Raw genomic sequence first — 18,983 nt, forward strand, 5'->3', positions numbered from 1 at the left:
CCAACATTAATTTCCATAACTAGATGAGCTGTATGCATTCTTTACATTTGCTGCCCTTCAGCTTGTTATTTATCACGTTCCTTGGGCCACATTGCGTCCTTCAAAGCTACTAATCATCGGCCCTAATCGTGTTAATGTACGTTTGGTGTTGCTTTAGTTGAAACAACAAAAAACACCAGCACCCTCCTCTGGAACACTCCCCCTCATCGCTGGGTTTCTGTGACCTGGGGGAGGGAGGATTTCTTTCTTCCCAACAATGGGTAACAACAGCACAAGGCCCAGGGTGTGATGGACTGCACATTTTGCAATTGGTACCCAAATCGAATAAATGTTAGACGTGTACACATGACACCAGTTTTGTGCAGCGGAGGTTGAGACTGTTTTATAGAGGGGTTGGATTTCAGCGGCTTTCACGACAAAGTTATCTTTTTGATCGTGAACTTTGGCTGTCCAGTGTCTGAAAAATTAAACCCGGAAAACTCCATGAGTTAAGCCCAAAGAAATCTGCGCCACCAGTGGAGAGCAATGCTAATGTTGAACTAGCTGGAATAGCTGTTTGCTTAGTGGGGAATGCTCGGTATCTGACAGAAGGGACGGCTCTCTTATTAGTAATCAAATAGGGTTGACCAGTTGTGGCCGTCACTCAGGCGGTGAGAACAAGTCCAACACTTTATAGAACTCCAGCTACAGAAATCAATAGCATTATATTTGTCTTTAGTGTGGCGGTTATGGAAATCTTCCAGCCTCGGGTTGCTGTCTCGTACCTGAATTTATTTTGTTCCCGTGATTGGCTGGAGGTGTTTGAGCAGCTCTTGGAATCTTGTCTGACTGTAAGATGCTTGAAAAGGCAGTGCGTGTTTGCTCCTACTACGGCGTCGTGAAGTGTTTCATCTTCTGAGTTGTCTTCAATTTGTGATATTTGTACATTTGAAAAGCTGGCTTGTTTTCAGATCGTGAGGGTTTTCAGCACCGCACAGGAATCAAGTAGCGGTGTGGATTCCACCAACATTTTGGAGGCTGTTTCCCCTTCAAAATCACTTTGGGTTTGTGCAACAGTCAATCACGTATTGACTATTGATACTGGGTAACCTTTAGTACTGAGCTTTATCACACGATGGGAAATATCTTTCCTGCGTGTGCAGAAATATACTTGTTAATTCTTGTCTGAGTGAATGCTCTCTTATCTCTGGTTAATTAAAATATGTGCTAAGATTGCTGATACCTCTCTAATCTGGAGAAGTGTGTGATCATTTGATATTCTAGAAGCGCGAGAGGAGGGGAAAACCTAAAAACATTTGGTTAATGGGTTTACCAAGTTTATTTGAATAAGGAGGATTGTGGCTCCATTTACGCCTGGCACACACGCTTTGGAGGTCTTAATTATTGATGAAAATCTGCTCGGCTTCTAAATTCAAAGATATGACAATTTTATAGGAATTTTAATCACCTTCCACATTAGGGATGTTAAGGTAAGGATGGTTTTATGTAATGACAAATAGGGTGTGCGTTTTCACCGTTCTGAAGAGAGCTGTCACTTACAATGACAAAATACTGTTCATATTTTGTTGCTTGATGTCAATCTTTGTGCGACGGGTATAGTAATCTTCCGTTTAAGGTGTAGTTCTAGGGGGGAGATGAAGAATTTCGTGTTCACCAAGGCAAGTTGTGTTAATCAGAGAAAGAAAGACGTCGGTGGGAGGGGACTGTCCTTCGTGTGATTCAGCCTTTTGCAACGGAGATGCGTTTCGGTTTCATAATGATAATCATTTCTGTGTGTGTGTGTGTGGGGGGGTGCTGCCTCCCCAAACTAGTTGCGTATGTTGAGCTTCTAGCCCCTGTTTCCTCTTGAGCGCTGCAGAATAAAATACCCCACCGGACTGGTGAGTCAGTCCACAGGTCCCCATCAGCACTGTCATTACTTGGTTAGTTGGCTTAAAAAAGAATTATATACAACGTGCTTCGCCGGCTCCTTGTGGCCTTTGGATACGTTTAACAGTTTCTGACCAGATAAGGCATATTTGTCCCGAGGATATAAACCAATAATTCCGACCTGAATTGAGATCAATGGGCCCACATTTGCTCTAACCCGCACCGAGGCTCTTCCGGCAGGCCGAGCCTGCTTGTCTGTGTTATGAGAACAGAGAAGTCAGCTCCCCGCTCTGGCAGGCAAATCACATTCTATAGACTCTGACGCCTTAAATCAATTAATTACACAATTTAGCTCAGTTATCTTTCAGAAGCATTAAATACTCATGAGCAGCATGGAAGACCCTTAGCATTTAAAAGAGGGGAAAAGTGAGGATATTTCGAATTGTGAAACCCTTTTATTGTGAAGGTTTCACTTGCCTTAACTGTTTTCTTCCTCGTAAAAACAATGCTGGAGAAACCATCTTTTATAGCTCCACAAATATAATTATACTGCAGTGTATTTAAAAGAATGTAACAACTTATGGGGTAAAGGAGAAACGCAACATTGTAAAGTAAAAGCATGATCAGTAAAGAGCTGCAACGGTAGAAGCATGGATGGGGACTGTCGTGACCTGCAGAGCGAGAAGCAGGGGGGCCCGTGTGTGTGTGCGTGTGTGTGCGCGCACACACCATGCTCACGTCCCCACATACATGCACGCGTGTGTATATGTGTGTGCGCACACACGTAATGTTTTATGGTGTTGCTGAAAAGGACGGGGTATCATTTTCCTCGTGGAATAATGTTTTCTGGGAAAACACAAAAGCAGATGGTCTTCATTAGGAACACCCATTGTCCACACAGCCCAACTCCGAACAGATGAATCTCTCCTGTCTCACCCGTACATTCCAAGGGCTGTGAATGATTACAGGATGGCGGTGTAGCTGCTAAACCAAAACCACACTTTGGCTGTCGTCCTCCCGTGCCATCCCATCCTGGGGTGTCGCCCGCCTGAGGCCCTGTGGACATGCCCAGGGAGGCGTGTGCTCTTACCTCCGTCCCTGCCCGGCCGAGTGGACCGGAGCTCCGGGTCCAACTGTTGCGACTGGGCAGGCAGACTGTGGGGCGGCAGGGGCTGGGTTCTGGGGCATCCGAACGGGCCGGGTTGCACCCGGGGGCCCGCGCAGCGCCCGGAGGGAGCGTGCTCGGTGGGGCTGTTCCAGATGGCACGGTCTCAGGCGTCCCACGCGCTGGCATCTCTGTGGCAGCAGGGCCCCCTCCCCAGCAAACCTGGCATTGGTCTATGGAGTTCGGAGACTTATCATTCCAAGTCTGTCCTACTTTCCTGTCTGGAAGCCAGACATCTGTTTATTCCATTTTCTTTCATACAGAGTTTGGAATAGCTCTGGTTGGGGGGGGGGGTGGGGAGCAAAGTTTTGTCATATTTAACAGCTGTTACAAAATTTCAACTCCATGGGCTCTGAAAATACTTTTCAGCTGACCTCAGATTTTTATACATAACTGACACAGGGTTGCAGAAAAATATTATTTACTTAACCTTCCATTGTCTGCGATTTCGCGTTGTCCTTCGTCACATGCCCAAACCCCAACCGTTTTAACTCGGCGCACCGCCCCCCCCAGAAGCTGCTCTGATTCCTTTACGAGTTTGAAGTTTACACCTTTAAAGTGATCGCAGAACGGTAGCCGAGGACCGAGCGGAGATTTTCTTTCTTTCTTTCCCTTTTTTTTTTTTTTTTTAGTCAACAGTGTTTCCTTTCACTTCCTGTCACAAAGGTCAAAGAGAGCGACCTTTGCTGGCAGTCCTCCCGCTGAATTATTCATGGCATTGACTTTTTGTCAGCACACACAGTTGTGCTCTGGGACATTTTATTCATTTACCTCATTTAAAGCGCCTTTCTGCACCTGTTCAAGTATTAATATCATGTAATTTGGGCCTAATGCCGATTTTGCTGAACACTCATTATATTTTTTATTAGCTATATTTCCAAACGATTATGTATGATTATTACCAAGCCTTACAAACAGCACCGGCTTATTCCCTAGCCCCTTACATCTTCTTGTCAGGTTGTTTTCAGAAGCGGGGTGGATAAGCATTTGACCAGCCCCAATGTTTTCATTGCTCTGCACCTCCACGCACAGAACCCACGGCCGCCTCCCTCATGGCTTTGCACGGGCGTGATTAAATCCAACTGCGAGGGAGCTGTACAAATGCCAGCGTTTATAAGGTCAACGCTTTTGTTAAAAATGCTATGTAAATGAGGATCTGCAAAAAGGGACATTAAATAAAATTAAATTCATTGTCTTCTTTAATGTCATTTACATTTTGGCTAAGCCCCGGCCTGTCAAGGAGGATTTTAAAAATAATTTTAATTACACACCATTTAGGGACCCAAGGTTTTCTATTCAGCAGCGTTTGGAGAACCTGCAAAACGGAGACTGTTTATTAACTTCTTAAACGACAGCTTGTCATCTCACCCGCATGGTGCAATGAAAACAGTATAGTTTGGTGTTAATTTTTCCTCCTCGGTTTCCTTAAAGATGTGAATACAATTATCAGCCAGTAGGCCGAGGCATCCCGGAGACCTCCTCCGGCCGTGTGCCTGAGACGCTCGCTGGTTCAGGGTCTGTTTTAATGCATCGGGACTTCAGTGCAGGGAAACTGTTGGCTGGGGATCTGGCAATCTGAAAGCACACTTCGGATGAATGGATGTGGCTACAAAGGATCTGATTTTGCCTGGCACCGGCCCCGCTGGCGCCGCGCTCAGGTGTGAATGGCAGTTTTATTCCCTGGCACGCCAGCGGGGAGAGGCAAAAAGTTCACCGCGCTCATTCATCCTCTAACAATTTTTTTTTTTCATAAACTTCGGAAAATAAACAGAAAAGGAAGAGCTGCATTATTGAGTCACAACGCCAGGCTTTCATTTAAATAGGGGGACGCCAGAAACGGTGCCCACCTTGTAGGTTTTCTTCTCCTGGCACCGCTGAGGATGGAGCCTCTGTCATGCACGCTGAGCCTGCATGCTGACCGCCCCCGTGTGCCACAGCGAGTGAGGCCACGGCCACGGCGGTTCGGGGCCAGGGGCCGGGTGGCTGCCACGGCCACCGCCGGGCCCAGCGCCTGCGTCTCTGCTCTAGGCCGAGGAGGCCTGCAGAGATTTATGGTCGCCCGGCCTGGGGAAGGACTCTGGGGCCAGGCCAGTGCAAAGCTGGGTTTTAAAACCAGCCACACACCCGTAATGACTTCCGCCACACTCTGCAGCACTCCGCCTCCTGCCCGCTGGTGCTAGGGGGCCGCCTCCTCCGAGCCGCCCTGCACGGAGCCCCAGCAGCCCTCCCTGGGCACGGCGCGCAGGGGCGGGGGAGGGCTGGGAGCCCGGCTGTCAGAAGCTATAGTCCAGGAGGGATGTTGACGCAAGCCATCCCGCGCCTCTGCGGCGGCCTTATCAGGTGAAAAGCAAAGATATTGCCAGTGCCTGTAATTGTGTTAGGATGGCTGGGATGAATTGGATTACCTTATGGAAAGCCGTCCAAACTCGGGGTTCTGGTACGCATGCTTACAGGAAGCGAATAATTACTCTGTGTGCACCAGGAGATAATTGGGGCTGGCCGGGCCTCCTCTGCCTCCCTGGAAGGGGAGAAGCTGGCCGGGCAGAGCGTTCGCACAGGACACAGAACCCGAGGACGGCGGGCCTTGCCGGTGGCTCGCCCCGATGCTGTAATTTTTGGTTACTTTTCAAAGACGGTGAATAATTTATCAGAATTCGAACTAACAGTGGCAACAGGAGGCACGTTGGAGGAGATAAAAATTCCAGGCTCTAATGATGGAAATTGTCGTGGCAGACAGGAAGTGATTGACAAGTAGGGGTACGGGAAGTGAAAACCCGCGGAGCTTAACCTGTGCTTGGCAAAGCTCCCCGAGCTTACACTGGCTGAAAACGAAAACCATTCACTCCCCTCAGCCCGTCAGCTCGCCAGAACACAAGCGCCTCTGTTTGTTTATCTTCCCAGCAAATCTCCCCAAAATGTTTGTGGTCAAAACTCCATATAATGAGACATTATGCTGGCATTATTAATGCTTTAAAATAGAAATATGGCCATCATTTAGAAAAATAAGCGGAGGGATTTTTGTGTGTCAGGGGTGTTTTGGTGGAATTTTATAAGCTTCTTAGACTTTGGGGTAACTAGCGTTCGTTAAATTGTGGAGAAAACTGTTTTCAGAAGTATTTATTCAGAAAACAGTCAGGCACATCTGTCAACATAATAAATGCTATATAAATTGGCAAGCGATTCGACCAAGAGCGCGGTGGGGGCGGGGGAATAGGGAAGCTCTCATTTCGGATTTTTCGAATCTCTCGGTTCCCCTTCCCTTTACAAAGAGAACAAATGAGGGCTATCCCCCTGCAATTCCTGCCCCGGGAGTCGCTCAGCTAGAAAATGCCCCCACGCCCGCCCGCCGCCGGTGCCAGCAGCATCTGAAAACAGCAGAGGAGGGGGCCGCGCCTTCCCAGTCGTTCGTGAGGAAATGAGTTTAACATGTGCGGAAAGCAGGGGCTCCAGCCTGCGCTGCTGGGGGACGCAGAGCCCAGGCCCCGCAGCGGAAGGAGTCGGCTCCAGCGTGTCTCTGCTGGGTGTGCAGGGCGCACATCTGGGGAGGAGGCTCCCGCCCCGCCCCCGCCCCCTCCTCCCCGTGCCTATTCCTGCCCCCCTTCCCCTTCTCTCAGCAGAGAGCAGTTGGAGGCAGGGTGCCATGTCACAACAACCAGGCAGAACTTGGGCAGTGTTTAAGGCCCTAAAAAAAACGTGTGCCCTTGTGATGACAAATTTCCAAAGGGGGAAAGACCGGCCTTGACCACAGGGCCCCCCATCCAGGTAAAGGCTTCAACAGGGGTTCCATACAAAACTGCACCCCCCCCCCCCCCCCCCCGCTGCAAGTCTTCGTGGAAAGGGAAAGCTTTCCCCGAATGGCCGGTAAGATGTGAAGGAGTCACTGAGAAACGGGTCTGGAGTCTGCGCCTGGTCTGGGGCCATCTGAGGGTGACATGTGCAGCACAAGCGTGGGATTCGATTATGGCCACGGCGGGCAGTGAGCCTTCCTGAGTTCTGCTCGTGGGGGTGGGGCAGCCAGGTCACTCCAACCCCGGGCAGGGGACAGGGCCTGACAGAAGGGATGGGGGGGGGAAATGCCCCTTTTATTTTAAATGACATCCAGCAAAGCCAGCTTGGCATTGAGGAGTGTCAGGGCTGCTGCTGTCCAGTTCTGTTGGGAAGGGGTTCCTCCCTGAGGGTCCCCTAAGTTTTCTCAAACCTTTAAGGTCAGGGGGTGTGGTCAACAGGCACCTAAATGGTGTTCTGAGAGGTTCACGCAGATGTCCTTCCCAAGTTGTCATGGTCAGAACCACATGTTCAGCTCTGTAGAATGACAGGATCAGAAGGAGAGCCTGGGAGATACAAATGGATGCTGGGGAACTGGTGCCACAGAGCAGGGACACTAAAGCCACCCCGGCACCAGCGACAAACCACCCCAACTGTGCATCTTGTTCCTCTCCGTTTGATATAGATTCCAAGGTGTCCTGATAATGCTTTTTAGAAAAATGAATGCACTTTATTTTTGGAGCAGTTTTAGGTTTACAGAAACATGAGCAGAAAGTAGGGTCCCTATATCACCCCTCTGCCCCCCCCCATTTCCCTTTTAGTAACAGCTTGCATTAGTGAGATACATTGTTACAAATGATGAACCAATATTGGTACATTGTGATTAACTACAGTCTATAGTTTGCACGGTGAGTGTTGTACATCCTATGAGTTTTGACAAACATATGATGACATGTACCCACCCTTTAATATCACACGGAATAGTTTCCCTGCCCTAAACATCCTCTGTGCTGTGCCCATTTAAAGGAGCTCCCGCCCCCCCCCCCCCCCGATCTCTTTACTGTCTCTATAGTTTTGTCTTTCCCAGAATGTCATGTAGTTGGAATCACATAGCATGTAGCCTTTTCGGATTGGCTTCTTCCACTTAGTAATGTGGATTTAAGGTTCCTCCATGGGTTTCTGTGGCTTCGTAGCCACTAATGATACTTTTTGAATTTCAGGTTTTTTACTTCTTAATGGTTTCTGAACAGTATTTCCCCTTTCATTGAATGTCTTGGTGTCTTGTAATAAAGTCCTAGGGTCCTGAGCTTATCATAGCTCACAGAATTTTCACACTTGGGTGCTGTCTGTGGGTTTCTCGTGACTTTTGGGAGTTGACAAGCCCCACCCTTTCTTTTCTCCTTAAGGCAGTTAGCTCCTTTGCAAAGAAGTGAAAACATTTAAACCGTCCACCAAGAATTAATTTAAGTGGTAGGACTCAGTTTTGCTTATGACCAGGGTTCTTTCCTAAATAATAATTTTTTAAAGATATTTAAGTAGCATAGGCCTTCAAAGGGGCATGATTGAGTCATTGGGAAGGCTGATCTGCTGTGCTGGGGCATAAAAACAGAATGAATTCGGCGTTCAGTGTAGTTGTTGGCTTTTTTTGGTTTAATAAATTAAACTACAAATTTTCCTAATTGCCAAACAAAATGTTAGGCCAGCTTTAGCCATTGCGGACAGTAAAACACAACATAAAACCTGCTGAGAGTTATATGTGGTATTTAATACGAGACAGAGTAATGCGCGGGTTTTTATGGTTAAGTATGAATTCACACCCGCAGCATTTGTTTCACATTAGGAAGGGTTTGTAAATCAGATCAGTGTGCAGGGATGGGGTGGTCCCGGCAGCCTCTCTGTGTCTCTCCTTCCTGATATTTGGTTATTGGAAAGGCTGCCAAAGGGAGCTCCCTGTCCATTTCCACTTTCTCAATGAAGCGATTCGTCCTCTGACACCGGGAAGATTGGGTCAGGAAGTAAGTGGGGGATTGGATTAGACGTGACGCTCATCCCCGCCACCCGAGGTCAGCGCCCTGATCCGGCCACCGGGCAGCAGCCATCAGTTACCAAGACACGGGCTGCCCATCGGTCCTCGGCCGGCGGACGGACGCCCCAGGGAAAGGTGGGAAGGATCTGGGAAAGTGCTTTCAGGGGGAAAAAAATGGCAATAACTATCATTTGTTAAATTTGACAAGCAGTTTCTAAATATAACAGCCCTTTCTCCAAAGATCATCACTTTGAACAAACAAATGAGTTATGCAGGTGAATAAATGGGTAGAGTCCCCTCCAGAGGGATGCCTCCAGGCAGCTCAAAACTAGATACTCCTCTGTCCCTCGGCCCCAACAAGTGACCGATTCTCTCGCACTTCTCTTGGTCCCCAAAGCTTTTTGGTCGGACTTGCTGCTGTTACGAAGTATAGCGTGCCGACGACTCCCTAAGAGAAAGCTTCACAATAAAAACAAACTTGCCTTGGTTCAGGAGAGTATGACACCCGGATATATGCTTTATAGTTTAAAAGGCTCTCATACGTGATTGTGAATAAAGCTAGGTACAGAAATACCTTTTAACTTGAAGAAAAAAATGATTTGCCTGTTATAAGCGTTGCGGTCAGAAGCGCATTTGCTGGGCTCGGGGCATTTGTCATGACAAGTGACTGCTGCTGATGTTTCCTGAGACCCCATTATAATTATTCTCAGCAATTATAGCATCCAGAACCCCATTCCAGCCCCAAACACATTTGTTCCCATTTATTAGACTGTGAGCAGTAACTAATTTACATTGTTTCAGAGTTCTGTGTTAGGGTAATTTATTGCGTGTGCCGGGGTCACCCAGAGTTGACCGGTCGGCGGGGCGGACCTGCGCGAGGAGGGATGGAGGGTCCGCGCACGTGAGGGCGGCGGGGCCGGGGGCGTGGGGCTTGAAACCGGCTCCGGCCTTTTTAATCATGTTTGGATTTATTTTCTGTTACGTTACTTGCTCGACCCCCCCCCCCCCCCCCGTTCCCTTTCTGTTTTTTAACAAATCAGAGCCTGGAAGGGATTTTTGGGGGAAGGAAATGGAAGCGATATCTTCTAACGAGTGGAAACTTTTACTAATGCCCTGAATAAAATATTTGTCAGCGGCCTGCGCTAAACGTAAAAGCAGCCCGCAGAGGAAACAATGCCCTAACTGTTCCAGTCTCATCGTAGCCGGTTTCGTTATCAAGTTGAGGAAAAAGGCTTGTTTAGGCGAAAATAATGATCATAAATAGAGCTGTATAGCGGGGCTGGGAGGGAGTGGTGACAGTGCCTGCTATCAAGACCTGCAATTCCAAGGAAATATGAGTGTTCTGATCCGGGGAAGCAGTAATTATCTTTTTGTGAGGAATGTACAATGGTGTCGGGTGATGAATTGATCGCAGATTGGAAGCGTGGTTTCACTGTCGTGTACAGAGATAAGAGGGAGCCCCGGGACTGCTCATCGCTTCTGCTAGTTCACAGCCAGCCAGTTTATTAGCACAAATCCCAAATGTTTAGTAAACTCATTAGGTTCCATCTAATGCTAATTTATCATCATAGATGGAACCCTAGCAGTGGAGGCCGGAGGACTGTGCCGAATCCACACGACTCGCGGAGCTTTCTGATCAATCACTCTCTTTGCACTGGCCATTTTTCATCAGATGCTCTAAACGGGCCTGAATGATCCATAGGATTAGGCCGCGGCAGTCGGTTAGGGTCCTTGGAGTTATCTTCCCCGGGATGGTTATCAGAAAGGTTAAGAAATCCTATGCGGTCTGACGGGAGGAGAGCTTTGCTTTGGGGTTGCTTTGCGCCCCTCCCCACTTCTTGCCTCTCCCCCCACCTCTCTGCCCTCCCCCCCCCGCCCTCCCCTCCCCTCCCATTTCCCTTTTTCTTTTACCATCAGTCCCAGCGTCGAATTCAAAGAATTCCCTTGCAAAATCAGTTTACCAAGAAATGCATCATGGTACATAAATGTCAAGTACAGTTTATTCTAAACTTCACACAGTGTTTTTCTTTTAAAAAATCAAGCTTTAAATGCCCAGTTCTCCTGACATTTTCGTACATATTCTATAGTGTTTTCGAAGACGATAATAACCTTTGCTTGATCCTAGGCAACAGCTGCAGAGATAATGAAATTCTTATGATATTTCACCAGGTAAAATGTGAATTGCAGAAGAAAAGCTATTGAATTTTTATGGATCTTAATCGCATAAAATGAGATTCATGGGGCATACGTGTAACTATACTCGGCGGACCAGCAGGCCGCGGTACAGGAGGACTGGCCCCAGCGCACGCGAGGGGCGCTCCAGCTCCCACTAAGAAAGCGCTCCCCAAACGCTGCCTGCAGCCTGGCCTAAGAGTGATAATGAAATATGACAGAAATTTCCTTGTGCTGGATCAGTGGCAAGAGAGGTCCTGTATTAATTCATCTGACTTATGTTCCAGGTCTTGATTTACCTTATGATTAAAAACTTCTGCAGGTTTGCTCACCAATTGAAATCAGATCTCATCTGCAGCCCAGTGGTACTGATCCCTATTTAACATCAAGGCTCAGAATTGATTGGCATTGATTAACAATAAAAACGCTCTCCTCGGCGTCCAGCCGCGGAGCCGGTGGACAGTCGGACGGAGGCTGTGCCGTGGCGTTGTCCTCGCCGGCCAATCTGGAGAGAGAAATGGCCCCGCCCGCAAATAAACAATATATTTTAATGTTATTGTAACTGCATGCTGGACCGGCAGTGCAGATTGATTTTATTCTTGTTGTATAAGATAAATATCTTTAATAAAATTCTCATTTTATTTAGGATTTTTACAGGAATAACTTGATTACTAGAATAGTGATATTTCTCTCTTCCCACGGTGTAAAAAGAAATGGGTGAAAACATAAAAGGCGGTAATAACATAACACTGGAGATGAAATGTTAATCAACTCAGGAGTCACTCACCGGGGCGGGAAAGTCTGGGAAGGTATTTCGGCCGTGGAGCCTCAGAGTGTGTTACAGCCGGGGCAGGTCCGCTGGCCCGGGACTGTCATGTGCTGACGGCCAGCTCCTCTGCACGGCGTCGCGGGCACAGACGGTTCCGCAGAGCTCAGCACGGGCAAGGCTGCTCGATAGGACCAAACCCAAAAGTCTTAAAGGAGACCTTACGCTTGTTTGTTCTGTTCTCACTGGTCTAGACGCAGCCTGTCGAAAATCTCTAACAATCTTTATAACGAACAGCAGAGAGAAACAAGGCTGTGTTAAGGAAAGTAAGCAAGCCTTGCACACTAAAACTTTAGATCTGCGTGCCGGGGTCACGCCTCGTCCCCAGGACGGACTGGTGACTGGCGCTCATCCTTCGCGTCCAGGCGCGCCAGGGGCCGGGGCCAGGTCCAGCTGAAAGAAATTATCCAATCTCTAACATCCAGAAGTTTACAGTTATATAATGATGGAGAAAACCACAGGTCCCCAGGGATGTCAAATTTTAGAGATACTTTTAAAATGAAATTATCCAGCCAAGCCTCTAAGACAACCTCCTTGTACTTAAGACAAAAACGACAATCTGGAATTAATTTTTTTTTGTGATAGGGCAAATCCAATTTGCTGCTTTAACTGTTGATTAAGGAATCAGCCCTACAAGGCTGTCCCCTGTAAGTACTGGCTGTTTATTTGTCTGCGGAGAGCGGCTCGAAGCCCCTCCAGCCGGGGACGTGGGTCGGGCCTGGCTGTAACGAGGAGCCGCCTGCAGCCTGAGGACGCCCGGACTGGCCTTGTTTGTGTGGAGAGAGCGTTGCTTTTCTGAGCAGCGGGGGGGTTGGGGGGGAGGTTCCCCAGTCACTTCTCATCATGCAGGCAGAGTGGCCGGGAGTAGAGGAGAGAGACCTGTCTTCTCTGAGACCTTCCTTTTAGAATCTAGGGGAAAACATCCATTAGGAAGCAGTAAATAAGTAAATACCTTAAATTAGACCGTGTCTTACTCTGAGGTCCACTGGATTAATGTCAGCACCTGGTCCGGTGTCCAAGGAGCACCTGGGCCGCTGGCTTTAAAACGAACGCCTGTCACCTGAGCATTCTGCACAGAAAATGCCTCCTCCCTCCCACCCCAGTTTAAACTTGTATGGGGGTGTGTGTGTGTCTGTTTTGGTCTTTTAAAATCAATTGTAAATAATTAATACGACTTGACATCGATTTCACTTGAAAATTAGATCTTACCGATGGTATATAGTCAAATGCAGTCACCAGATTTGCAAACGGGCAAGTGTTATTTGGAAGAAATAAATGTTGTTAACAGGCTGTGAAAAGCAGAGATTGTCTCTGAGTGCTCCCTGCTTAGGTAAGGTAGACCCCATCTCCCCAGAGCCCCCTATACCCGGGCCTGAATGACTGCTTTGCTGGTTGATCTCACCTGGTGAAGGAAGAGCTCCTGGGGGCCCTGTCCTGGTCCTGCAGCAGGTGACAGGTCCTTTCAGGCACTGTGCTGGGAGCTCTGAGAGAGCGGACGGTGCTGCTTAGATTTACCTGTTTATGCTGGAATTTACCGGACTGAGAGCCATGTTCCTGTCCTGGGACGGAGACCCACATGACTAACGGAAAGTCCTAGACCACCCTGCCACCGTTCTAAAGTCACTCGGCAGCTGCAGACACGTATCCCCCAAATGCCACCCCAGGTTTATCTCCCTGAGAGTTGTAGGTGAAAACCAGTCAGTGATCAAGGACCTGTAGTCAGCAGCTGGGGCCCAGGGGAGCCTGTGTCCCTGTGGTGGAGGTCCAGGCTCCACTAATGGCAGGGGCTGTTTTTCTCATGGCTGGAGGGACATGACCACCCTGCCTGGGTGGCTGCCAGGTCTCCCCTATGAGCCCCTTCTCCTCCCTCCTGCATCTGGATGGGATCCCCACCCTGCGCCCGGCGTGGATGACCCGGCCAGGGTCTGCTCTCTGCCCATGCGGCTTCTGACTTCTGCAGAGCCCCCAACTGGTGTCTACACACATGTCCTGGCCCCTCCCAGGAGCCCTTCCAGAGGGCAGGCTGACCTTCATCTGGTCAGGTTCCTCCCAGGGTGGCTGTGTGCACTGTGCCCATCCCTCTGACCCCCCCCAGGTAGGACCTGCGCACGCCTCTCACCTCCTCCCTTGCTTTCCCTCTACCTGGGCGCAGCCACCACCGTCGGAATCACCTTACCTTTTGGGTGTGGAAGGCCCTCCCCACGTCTCGCTTTCTGAAAAACCCCGTTCATCCCCTGGGCCCTGTTCAAATTCCACATCCCTAGGGCCCCAAGGCCACGGATGAGCCACCTCTCCTGTAGCTGTGTGGCCCCAGCACCCGGCCTCCATGTCTAGATCTCGGCACCATCCCTGGGGGGATGGGGTTCCCCTGCCTGCCTCAGGCAGGGCAGCTGGGCCCCTTCTCTGGGCACCGGGTCCTTGGCAGCCCATGGGTGACGACTGAGGTGGAGCAGGAGTGTGCGTTGTCCCCACCCTGTGTTCTTGGGCTTTGATGCCTCCTGCTCCTGAGCGAGGCCCGGAACCCCATCCTGGCCCTCGCTGACCTGTAAGCTGATCCTCCTGCTAAGTCTCGCTAAGCCGTCACCGGGTTCTTTCATCCCTCTAACGTGACGCCTGCCAGCAGGCCGAGGTCTGTGGCCACTTGTCTGTCTCAACCTACCTCTCGAGGCAGGAAGTTTTACTTTCCTGATGTAAAATGCACATGTGTTTCCCAGAGAGATTCCGGGAGCAGACAGCTCTTTCCCTGCCCTGTGGGTGGGACTTGCTCCTGCTGGGGCAGCCCCAGACCAAGGGCCCACCGCAGGCCTGGCCAGGCCGTCCAGGCCGGAGGAAGGAGACCAGCCCGAGTCCTTGGGATCTGGGGAGTGTGTGCCCTGCGTGTCCGCTGAGCCGGGACTGCCCATGGCTCCCATGCACCTCTCCTCGTAGGGAGGGGCCTGGAGAAGCCCCCGGGTGCAGGCGGGAGGGGGGAGAGGCCCTCCGTCCCACCCCTCCCCCACCCCAGCACAGCCTCAGCAGGTGTGAGGAGGGCTTTGGGGCAGCAAACGACCATCGACCATCGGCAGCCAAATCACGACCTCAGCATTCACTAAGCAGTTCCTGCGTGGGGGGCTCTTTACGAGATGTGCCTCCAACAGCCTGATCCTGTTATAATGCTGTGATCCCCTCAGATCTGGGGACAGTAAGAAGCTGCCTCAGGTCCCTCAGCTGGGAAGGGGAAGTAGGGATTTGAGCGCAGGCCTCCAGGGCCACTGTGGTGGGTGCTGACCACCCAGCCCTGCATGTGCGTCCCAGCAGCCCTGGGGGGCTCAGAGTTTGAGCTTCTGGGTGATCTAGGTGAGCCTCTCTCTCGGCCCCCACGAAAGGTGAGGGGCTTGGGGATGACATCTCACAGGGTGGGGTCTAGGTGAGATGAGGCGGGTGAGGGCTGTGTGCGACATGCATCGTCACACCTGGGCACAGAATGGCCAATGTCTGTGTGGCGGGGGAGGAGCCTACGGGTGATGGGTGTCACTTGGGTCTCAGGAGTGAATGGGCTGCTGTGCCAGGTGGGGCAATGGTGGGAGCTCTGCCTCAGATCATCCCTATGGGGTGGAGGGGTGGCCCCAGGAACACGAGGACTGTCCCCTCTATGACCACAGGGCTTGCTGCCATTGCTTGTGAATGATCAGAGTGCTCGAGTTAGAAAAGTTACTTATAAGTGCAGTTCCAAAGTTGCCACTGCTTTCTTGGCCTATAAAAAATTTAGACACGGTCTCATATCAGCTTGCATGCGACAGAAGTCTGCCACCGATTTCTCGTTCCCCGTGGGAATTCTAATTCCGTTTATCACCGAGAATCTGAGGGGGTCCCGGTCTGATGAAGCTGGACGACTGGACAGGTTCGAAGGTGTGCAGTTGTAATTCACGCACGTCTTTAGGAGGAAAGACGAATTCTGCAGCCTACGTGGCCGGCTCTGCTCTGGGCTTTCCTGGAAACGTCTCCCCACCAAGTTTGGCAAAAGAAACAAAAACACAACAACAAAAAGCATGTCTTTAATGAAACCTGCACAATTAGACCCAGAACGCAGCAGGGGGTTTGCATGTACCGCCCAGTGGCGATGGTGAAACTTCCAGCGTCATCGTTGGTTATCTTTTTTATTTTTATGGAGTCTGGAGTTGTTTATGTAGATTTAAGTCATAATTCTGTTTTCAGATTTTAAGCAGTCCTCAGCATGTTGTCTGTCACTTGTGAAGTGACAGGAAGGCCACTGGATGGGGGTGGGGTGGGGGTGGCAGGCAGGGATGGCGATGGAGGACAGTGCGGCTGCCAATCAGAGAGCGGCTTCGGCCTCTTCACCCACCAAGTCAGCTTTGACCCCTCTGCTCCGCACAGAGCAGCAAGCCTCGGAAAGCGGCCTGTGCCGTTACCCCGCAGAGGCACCACCTTCTGGGCCGGGGAGACAGCCCGTTTCAGGAATGGCGTGGACTTGAGGCTCCAAAGCTACTTGGTGCAGTGGAGTGGCTTTGGTGTTTCATATGCAGAAGAGGGACACAAAGGGGCCTTGTTAGCCTGGGACAGGTCAGAGGTTCAAGGAGGCTTTGAAAGGCTCGAGTTGGGATAATTGAGTTATCAGATGCCAACTGGTGGCTTCGGCGATCCCATGTCTTCATTCTCTGTCAGCCTGATGGGATCCAGAAGGCTGGCCAGTGGCTTGTCCTGGTGCCAGCCCCGCGGCTCTCCTTCCTCCCCAGGTTGGTTTTATGAGCCGCGAGGCCCTCGATAGCCGCTCGCTTCCCCACCCCACCCCCGGCTCTGTGATCTGTCGGTGCTTGAGGCCAGACGCCGTGGTGCAAGGGGGCACCCCGGCCCTCCAGCTGTGCTCAGTCCTTCCTCTCAGGTGACAGCTGGCGAGATGGCCACTGGCCTGCCCGGCGGATGGCCACACTAGTACCTGCTTGTGTTATCTGCCCCCAGATATTTAATCATTCCCCTCTTTCCCCCACGAACTTGAAAAAAGAGAAACACTGGTTTCACTGTAGAAGGAACTCCTGGGGAGTTCGCTGGGAAGGCCTTGCGTGGGTCCAGGGTGGCCCCTGGACGCTGCCGTGGAAGCCTCTGCCCTTCTGTGCGAACGGGGCCTCTACTCAGCCTCAGAACCCACTGCCTGTCCTGTCGGGCTGGGGTCCCGGCCGACCCAAGGGTTGGTTCAGGGTTCTGGTGAGCTGAGAGGCACCTGTGAGTGTGTGTGTGCACACCTGTGTATGTGCGAGTGCACGTGTGTGGGAGCGTGTGTGTGAGCTGCTCCCTCCCAGAGCGCCCCCCAGGCCACTTCTCTGTCATCTCCTTCCCACTCACGTCCTGTGGACAATGTGCTCCTGTAGGACTGGGTGCGACAGTCACTCTTATAAATGGAACCATGTAGGGTCCAGTCCTTAAGGGAACCCCTATGAAATTAGGGTTCTCTCGGGAAGCAGCCCTCGTCTTGTTTGTGTCAGAGATTCTGTCCCTGTGCGGACAGGAAGGGAGGGCAGCCCAGACTCAGCCATGTCTAGTCCCACCTGGTCCAGTCCGGGGACCTGGAACCAGTCCTTGCCTTCTGACCTCCAGGGAGTGGGACCACCCCCGGCTGTTGTGAGGCTTCAGTCAAGAGAAAGGGCTTTATACACCGTTGGGGGTGCGGGAGTTGGTCTGCGATGGGGTTTAGGTTGTGTAATGGAATCACGTATTTTTATAACTCTAGTAATTGCTGTCAGGGATTCTGTGCAGCACGGTCCCCACATCTCTGCCTCTCTTGCCCCAGTCACCTTCTGGGGCTGGCTGGTCAGGGTGTGGCCCCGGCCGGGCTGTGGGCTGGACGGACTTCAGCTGGAGTCCCCTGTGGCAGCTACCCTCGTGATGCGCGGGTCAGGCCTCTGGGCTGCTGGACAACATGCTTCCCCAGCTGGGCCAAGGCCAGGAGCGGGGGCTGTGGCCTCTGCAGGGCACTGTGGGCTCTCAGGGAGCGGCTCTGGTCAGCAGGTGCCCTTGCCCCGAGTGAGGTGGCCGCCCGCAGGTACAAGTGCTTGACTCTTCCCATCCACCTCCTGGCCTTGGGCTTGCTTGTGGAGCCAGTTCTTGGGTCTGGAGTCTCAGGGGCCCGTGCACCTGTTGGCAGGAGTTTGTGGGACAGACAGAAGTGCCACCTGTGCCTGGGATGATGACATTGGGTCCTTCCTGCCCCACGCCAGGCAGAGAAGGGTGCCTCATCCCCTTCTCCAGGCTCTGACTTCACTCTGGGTGCAGGTGGGAGTGGGACCCTCCAGAATCTCCCCTATGAGAGGCAGCCTGGGGGGCCAATGCGTTTTCCTGTTTCCACTCCCTGTGTCATGCTCACCAAGGAGGACAGTGCAGAGTCCTATGGCCCATGTTCTGACCAGGTCACTGCCAGGCAGACAGACCAGGCAGTGACTGAAGGAAAAAATATCATCCCTCCTGACCCAGACCTGATGTGCCAGATTCCAGAAGGTTCCAGAGGCCCCGTTTTGCTTGGGGAATGAACTTGGGCTTCTGTGAGGGCCAACCCTGGGCTCCATCCACAGTGCCCAGCTATGTGTCCTGCTGACCTCAGGTCTGGCTACAGGAGGGGCAGCTGAGGTCTGAGTGTGGAACTTGTGGTGAGCCACGTGCCGCTTACTTGCTGCCTGTGGAATTGCTCACTTTGCTCTCAGGTTTCCTCTCCCTACAGGAGCAGAAAGAGCTAAGGAGGGAGGGAACAGTTGTAAATTGGAGGGAAATGAGGGGGAGTGAACTTGGAAACTCCCAGCCCCAGCCTGCCACTTAATAGTATGCAAATGAGCAGTAGTCAAACAATTACCCGGAGAGAGGAGGCAGGACAGAGGCCTGGAGGGGAGCCCAGGGAGGACTCTGCGTACTGTCAGGGGCCCAGTTAGAGCTGGCAGTGTTTATTGAGCACCTACTATGTACAGGGGACAGCTGGTAACTTGGAAGACCACACCTGCCCCCAAGGAACTACTGTTGGAGTCATCCCAGGTCTGCTCAGTTCCTGCAGGACCTGCACCCAGTGCCAGAGAGGGTTGCTCTGAGCCCCTTCGCGAGCAAGGGTGGAAGTGTGCTGCCTGGAAGGCAGGAGGCCTCTGGGCCTGGGGGGTGCAGGTGACTGTTTGGCTCTGGATGTGGAG

The 18,983-nt window shown here is 51.3% G+C and overlaps 1 protein-coding gene across 17 annotated transcripts in view; it reads left to right on the top strand.

Moving 5' to 3' along the window:
- EBF3 (EBF transcription factor 3) overlaps positions 1–18,983 on the top strand; it is a 119,229-nt gene that overhangs the window by 16,140 nt on the left and 84,106 nt on the right. The gene's annotated exons all lie outside the window — the stretch shown is intronic.

This window comes from Miniopterus schreibersii, assembly GCF_964146895.1.
Source record: "Miniopterus schreibersii genome assembly, chromosome: 14".
Lineage (NCBI taxonomy): Eukaryota > Metazoa > Chordata > Mammalia > Chiroptera > Miniopteridae > Miniopterus > Miniopterus schreibersii.